Source organism: Marmota monax, unplaced genomic scaffold (genome assembly GCF_021218885.2).
Source record: "Marmota monax isolate L192 unplaced genomic scaffold, Marmota_monax_Labrador192_F-V1.1 WCK01_AAM20220418_F8-fsc00066, whole genome shotgun sequence".
In the NCBI taxonomy this organism is placed as follows: domain Eukaryota; kingdom Metazoa; phylum Chordata; class Mammalia; order Rodentia; family Sciuridae; genus Marmota; species Marmota monax.
In genome coordinates, this window is record NW_026692805.1 from 6,838,646 (window position 1) to 6,846,082 (window position 7,437).

The following is a 7,437-nucleotide window of genomic DNA, read 5'->3' on the forward strand; positions in this document are numbered from 1 at the left end:
TGGAATTAGGTATGTTTGAAGACAAATCCAATGCTTATTGCACATCACTATTGCTTAGTGATGAGCTTTCAGATGATATGGCAGATAATGGAGGGCAAAGTTTTTTAAAGGGTCCTCATAATACACCTTTAACCCCATCACATGAATGAGAAATCATGAGACTGACTCTAAAGCAAAAATTTCCCAAAGTATTGCTCAGCCTGCTTCCATATTGTTGTACCGAAGTACATTATTTAAACCTGTATGTTTCTTCATATCTTTCAATAAAAAACAAATTTAGGAATCACCACTAAATAGGGTAGAAGTTTATGTAGCTCACGTGGCTCAAACTTGGAATTTATTTCCTGTTTGGGGCCAACTTGGCAATGTTGGGAATTGCTGTTCTGAAATTCTTCCAGCCTATGTTGGCTATGACCAGAAAAGTTATCTATGGATTTTCCTTATATGTACAGTGTATGAGAAATTTCTCAAGGAATGTAAGCTTTGTCTCATTTTTCAGTTCCTTGTGGTTTGTGCATGGTATGAGCTTTTATTCCTCTGACTGTTGATTCTATCCAATTATCCCACCATAACCTTTATCTTTTGGAAGTGCTGGCTGAGTTTAACATGCTTTCCAGAGTTGCCCCTGTGCATTTATTAATTCATTCAATAAATATTTATTAAGGTTCTACTAAGTACTGGCATAATTTTAGATACCAGGGACAAAGCCAATGTTAATGACACAACCTGGTCCTGCCCTAAAGGGTTCATACTGCTTTTTTCTGACTGTTGGGTGGATCCAGTTCTGATATGGAGCACACTATTCAAAACCCACCCTGTTCAGTCCCCATTCCTCATAGTCATAGATGTGGGTTTAGAGGTTGTAGGTATTGATAAAGAGTAGTTATTTCCCAAACTGCAAATTATTACTGGAAATAATACTTTCCCTGCTGTAAGAAGGTCCACTGTCTCTTGAAGCATGTGTTTTCTTCTACATATCTGTGTTTTCTTTTTTATTACTACTTATTTATTTATTTCTTACATACATGACAATAGTGGAATGCATTACATTCATAATTATCCATTCACAGCACAAAAAATATGGAATGCTTCATGAATTTGCGTGTCATACTTGCTCAGGGGCTATGCTAATCTTCTCTGTATTGTTCCAATTTTAGTATATGTGCTGCCGAAGCCAGCACATGTGTTTTCTTTATTAAAGAACTTTCCTAATCTGATAAATTGCCTCTTGGTCCTGGATATTCTTGCATGGATTTGATAACGTCTTTTTAATCTGACAGTAGGAGGTCTTCTGATCCAGAAGGACTTCCATTCACACAGTTGATGATTTTTTTTCCAGAAAATGAAGGTGATCTGGTTGATTTCCTTTCATGCTTTTGAGCCAGATAAATGATTTTCCTGGATCCAGTGATTCATGTGTATAGGAGGTCTTCCTTTATAGTAGTTTCTTTCTTACAGTAGGTATTTTCTTACTTCCAAGGTCTTCCCCTAAATGATGTTTCATCTCATACATCCATCTCTGATATGAAATCCCTTGTTAATGAAGTGAATAAACTTGTGCTTCTTGAACTGTATGATCCTCTTGGCTTCTTCAACAATGAAATTAATTCTTGGGCAAATCTCTAGGATGACAATCTGCATTAATTCTGATCACATGTGAAATTCTTGTCTTGACCATTCACTAATTTAATTATTCCCATTTTAAAATTTTCAACTCGATACAGACAGAAATGATACAGTGAATATAAGAGATTTGATAGGAAGGATTTCGATTAGATAAGTGATCTTGAAATGTCATTCTTTTTTTCACAGCAGAATCCTTGACTCCAGTAATATTAGAAATTAGTGTATGAAATAGATTACAGGTTTGTTTCTTTTCCCCATTCTACATTCCTTCCACATCCTGTCGGACACCTAGAAGGGCACCTGTAGACACCTGAAATTAGATTTTGAAGATGATAAGATTATAATATCTCTACAATGGCTTTTAGCTCTAAAAGTAATATGTTTCCTAGGTTAGCCACAGACTTGCAACAATCATATTTTTCCACTCCTGATATTGCAAGATATTTAAAATCTAAGTTTTATGTAGTGTTAGTTGCTCATTCACAGTATCATGGAAGGTGTCCTGTCTCCTGACTTTCTCCAGTCTATACCTTTCACAGAGCAAAGCATAGAACTAGGCACCACATACATTCTTCAATTTGTAGACACTTGATCCTCTGCAGCTGAAATGCTCGTAGGGTTTGTGAGGGTAGAAACCATGTCTCTCTTCCTGGACTTTATAGTCCCGATGGCATGTATTAGGTGCTTAATAAATGTTATTGAATTCATAAAATTGATCAATTTGCATTGATTTTACTAAAAATGTTATTTTGATCTAGTTGTTTTTCTAATTTGTGTCATTTTGTGATTCAATATTTTTTGTTAGCTTTTCATTACTCTACCTAATGCCCAGGAAAATACAACTTAAAGGGGAAAAAAAAAAAAGATTTGTCTCAGTCTCAGAGGTTTCAGACATGGTCAGCTGGCTCTATTGCTTTGGCCTGGGGCGAGATGGAACCTCAAAGCTGAAGGGTGTGGCAGAGGAAAACTGCTAAGTTACTGGCAGGGGGTAAAGAAAGAGCAAGAGGCTGGTGGCAACATTAGTACCCAAGGCCACACTCCTAAGGACCCACTCCCTCCAACCAAGTTCACCATTCACAGTTTCCACCACCTCCTAGCGGTCCATTCAGTTATCAATGGATTAGTCCTCTGAACAGGTGAGAGCCCTCATGATCTAATAATTTCCCCAAAGCTACCACACCTTTTGGACATTGCTTCACTGGAGACCAAGCCTTCAATACATGAGCATTTGTGAAACAATCCAGATCCAATACCTATTTACATCTGCAAAATGGTTCCTACCTCACTGGGGTATTAGCGAAATTCAATGTGAAGGATGTACAATGTTTGGCACAAATTAGGCGCTAGGAAAATATTTGTCAATAAATGAAGAAGGCTGCCTTTTTTTTACATAGTCTAAGCATTTATATTTTCTAAATAATTATTTGCTTTATTATATAATGAGGTAGGGTTGGTTTTTGTTGTTTGTTTTCACCTAAAAACCAAAATAATCAAAATATAATAAATTTGCCTTTTATATAACTCTAAGTATTAGGAAAATATCTGTTGTGGAAACTTTTATGTGTTGAGTTTTGAATAGATTATAAAATATTTTACAATGAAAACAGCCATTTTGGTTTAATTCACCAATAACTCAGAAGCAGCTGCAGGCAATTTTTTTCTTATGTTCAAAAAGGGGGCGGGGGTGCTTTGGCTTCAAAGGAAGAAAGGAAAATTTTAACCCCAAAGGATAATGTTTCGACAGTTCCAATAGAGTGAAAGGTAGGGTTAAAATTGAAAAACTTACCAACCTAAGTACAGCTTACACTAGAATGAATACCATAATGCATATTGTAGTACCCAGCTTAATTCACTCTGCAATTGTACCAGACAGCAAACAGGATACAAACAAAAAGAACATTGACTCCTTTTTAAATAAATAGCTGGTGAGAAATTATTAACAAAGGGTATTTGTCAGCAAAAAAGAGAAGTAGGACCTGTGTGCATCTAGTTCTTCCCTCTATTCCTTTGGAAGGTATTCATTTAAAAGGAATTCACTATTCTCTCATGTAGTTTACTTGTCAGATGGTACAATTACAGTTATTTTGCAGAGTCAATTTTCTGTTACATAATCACATAGACTGTGTCTAATGCAACAGAAAATTGCCTAGGTTGAATAACTTTCAGGTGTTGGATTGACTCTAGGGATTTTGTGTTTGCGTTTTGGTCACAAAGTTTTAATTTTGTTCAGATCTTTCCCAGAAGTCTTAGTCCCAACACCCTTCAGGAGAAACACCATACATCATCATTAAGAAAGTAGGCATTAGAGTCCCTTGAAGCTGGTGTTGGATCCCAGCTTCAACACTCACATCATTTAAGTGTGAGTAAGTTCCATCTTGAGAACACAGTGTTTTGATGAGTCAAAGTCACATTGATTGGGAGAGAAAACATCATTGTAGAGTTCTGATAGGATATTGGGTAAAAGATAAGGTCGAATCTTATTGAGAATTTGAAGTTTGATTTAAGGCGGGCTTTTCAAAGCAGAGGCTTGATTAAGGTTGAGTAAGGACAGTCCAAGGAGTTGAAGAATTTTAGGGCACACACACACGCTAATGATAATTTTCAGTGATAAGTTAATGGATCTGCGGTTCCTATAATGAACAACCCAACCACCTGCCTGGCAAGAGATTCCCTGGGAGAGTACAACAGTTGATGAAGGTAGTGGGACAGCAAAACCGTGTCAGTGGAGGCACAAAAGCCTGAGTTCCAGGCCATAGTGTGCAGGCTGAGCCTGGGGGCAAAGGCCATATGGAGCCTGTTTCCTCATTTGTGAATCGTTCTTGTGAAAATAAAGGGAACAGACAAATGAAGAACCCAGCACATCACTGATGCATAACAAGTGGTAACTCTTATTAACAGTGTATTGCCAAAGGAAAAGGAGCCAGATTAAGTGATGACAAAAATGATGCAGCAAGGTAAGGAGATTGATGATGCTGTGTCCGAGCAGGAAGTCAGATCATTCCATACTCCTGTAAGCACCAGAATCCCTGTATCTCCTCTGGTGTCCTCCTTGAGAACCAAAGCCATTTATCCCTATACAGAGTTTGGGCAGTGTCCATCCACCCAGCCGACTATCTACATAAACATGAAAAACTTGCTATTTCATCATCTTCATTAGCAGAAGTTTATAGAAACCAATGAAGGCCTGGACATACCCAGATATACATTCCTTAAATCACAAAGTGTCTTTGTGATTTAAAAACTGAACACCAAGTGGATTCTAGAAGCATTTCTAGAATCCACTTGGTGTTCAGCTTTTCAAAAATGGATATGCTCAAAATAAGCCTGCTTTTGATGTCACAAGCTCAAAATCCCCAACACAGAATATAATAATCAGCCTGGAAAAGAAATATGCAATCCATAAAGAGGTGTGAAGGCTGTCCAAGCTTGCCCGAAAGAACCATGGACTCCCGTTCTCACCATCCAATCAATAAGCAGCTTCTCCTTCTCCCTTCCTATAAATTCCCCCGCTACCACAGGAAAACAGATTTGAGTTGACCTCCCATCTCCTTGACAATCGACCCTCAACACAAGCTCTTTCTTTTGGCAAAAACCCCATGCCATCATGCTGGTTTCTGAGTTAACTGGGCAGTGAGCCCTTGCTCAGTATCATTACTACTCCAGGAGACTCTACCCACGAACCATGTCTTTGTTCATTAGCTGAACTTCCCCTAACTACCATCAGTTCTTCAGTATGAAGCAGCAACATGTCTTTTATGTCCCAAGATTCTCCAAACTCTTCACTTCTAATTCTCTTTTAGCTGTCATCACCAATTCTGGTATATTACATCATGATCCTTACCCCATTATAATCTAGCCCCTGCTTTGAAAGATACACCTAAAACTAAACCTCAAACCTCAGTAGGATCCAACCTTGCTTTTTCCTTTTAAGGGTAACATCTGGGCTCCTTATTACTCCAATAAGCATGGAACTTGGCTTTGTCTTTTCAACAGGCTTTGTTAGTGATTTGGGGTAAATAGCATTTAAGAACTTACAAAAATTATGCTGTAGGATTCTGTTTCTAAAATCCAATACACAACATTTGAAGGTTTGGAGATAATTTATTTGGAATCAATTTATAAACCCTAAGACAAGACCTTTTCCCTCTATATATATGCTTCCCCCTTCCAACCATGCTTCTCCATTTATTCAAGTTCAAGAAGGGTTTCCTCTTCTGATTTGTTCTGAGTTGTTTTCTGACTTCTATGTTACTTTCTCGTGGACTTTCTTGCTCCTTGTTAAAGATAGTTTCCTCCCTGTTCCTTCATCAAATGTTTTAATGCCCAGTCTGGGTGTAGGCTAACTCATAAATAAGAAAAGACCATTCCCCATTGAAGAGCTCTCAGTCTAATACTTGAAGGAGAATAAATGTTTTCACACCATGATAAACTCCTTGAAAACAAGTGTCGTGCTTTTGGAACCTCTGTCCCAGAACCAGGTACATGGTACAAGCTCAAGGAGTAGTTGTTTGATAGATGGAGTTCCCCTTCCTCCCATCTACCCTCCTTTTTACAGGCAGAGTGTACAGCTAAGAAGACATGGTGTTTCTAAGGACAGAGTGGAGCTGTCTGCTTAATATTTAACCAATTTAGTCAAATTCAATCTAAAATCCAATCAGTCCAATATATTTAATAGGGAAACTATGTCTAAGCCTTCTAACAATATGGCTTTGGGAAACATGCCTTCAAGACTTGCTTCCTTTCCTTCAGTCTTCTGAATAGTAGAGGGGTGGGGTAGGGTGTCTGCAATGTTAGCATTGCATTTAGAGGCTCAGATTTTCCTGCTCAGAAACAGACCTTACTATGGATCTTGGGAATTTCATCAGGAGTGGAAGTGACTGCCCATTAGACTCATTTGCAAACGATTTCCTGTCATGGTCCATTCTCCCTGAAAATCACATTTCTAACTGGCTGCAGTGTGAGCAGGATGGAGTTGTTCTCCTCATTAGGATCTCAAATGTCCTTGGAAAAGAAAGAATCATTGTGCCCTGCACACCTTGTTACTACTATCTGGTCTCTGTTCATTTCTGCCTATTTGTTTCTCCTGCTTTCCCTTTTTCTTTTCTTTTTATAGTCCCCTTAGTATTATTCCAGCTCTTAATAGCTTCCCTTGTGATGTTTTCCCAAACAAAGCATCCTTTGTGTTACTGTCAAATACTTGCACTGGACTTCGCCAGGTCGTCTTTTAATACTTTGTGTTTTTTGGACAAATACGAAGAGGCTGTTTGAATTTTTCTTTTAGTTCTCTTCATTATCTTAAAACAGCAATTAAGACACCAACCAGAACTCTCTTGTGCTCTATTGGAAACAAAGCCATCATACTCAGCCTTCCCTATAATTGAATTATTGAAGCTTGATGTCATTTTGGTTTCCATGCAGTACAACCCTTTAATAGCAATTTTATCCTATCTTAGGCCTGATAACCAGTCCTAGTGCCAATTCTCTAAGGTACCTGAGATCGAATCTTACAAGGCCATAATTTCATTTTCTTTATCTGTATTATATCATTTCTTGCCACATAACTGCTCTTAACATTGTTTGTATCGTCTTGATTATATCTGTGAATGAAGTTAATAAAACTTTCACCATTTAAAATACCTGGAAGATGTAAAAATCATTTCTGTAAAGTCATTTCAGCAGAGTTGGCTTCACCCTTCTAAATAATACGTCAATCATGCCTTTCCAAAGCATACTACTAATTCATCATATTTTTTTTTACTTATTGATTTGATTCTTATGATTAATTTTGTTAATTGTTCCATACAGTCTTGC

The 7,437-nt window shown here is 37.6% G+C and overlaps 1 non-coding gene across 1 annotated transcript; it reads right to left on the reverse strand.

The window, feature by feature from the left end:
• Positions 1-1,074: 1,074 nt before the first annotated feature.
• LOC124095230 (U6 spliceosomal RNA) lies at positions 1,075-1,181 on the reverse strand. Its single transcript, XR_006852437.1, has one exon. It is a non-coding gene; the product is annotated as a U6 spliceosomal RNA (small nuclear RNA).
• Between the last annotated feature and the right edge of the window lie 6,256 nt (positions 1,182-7,437).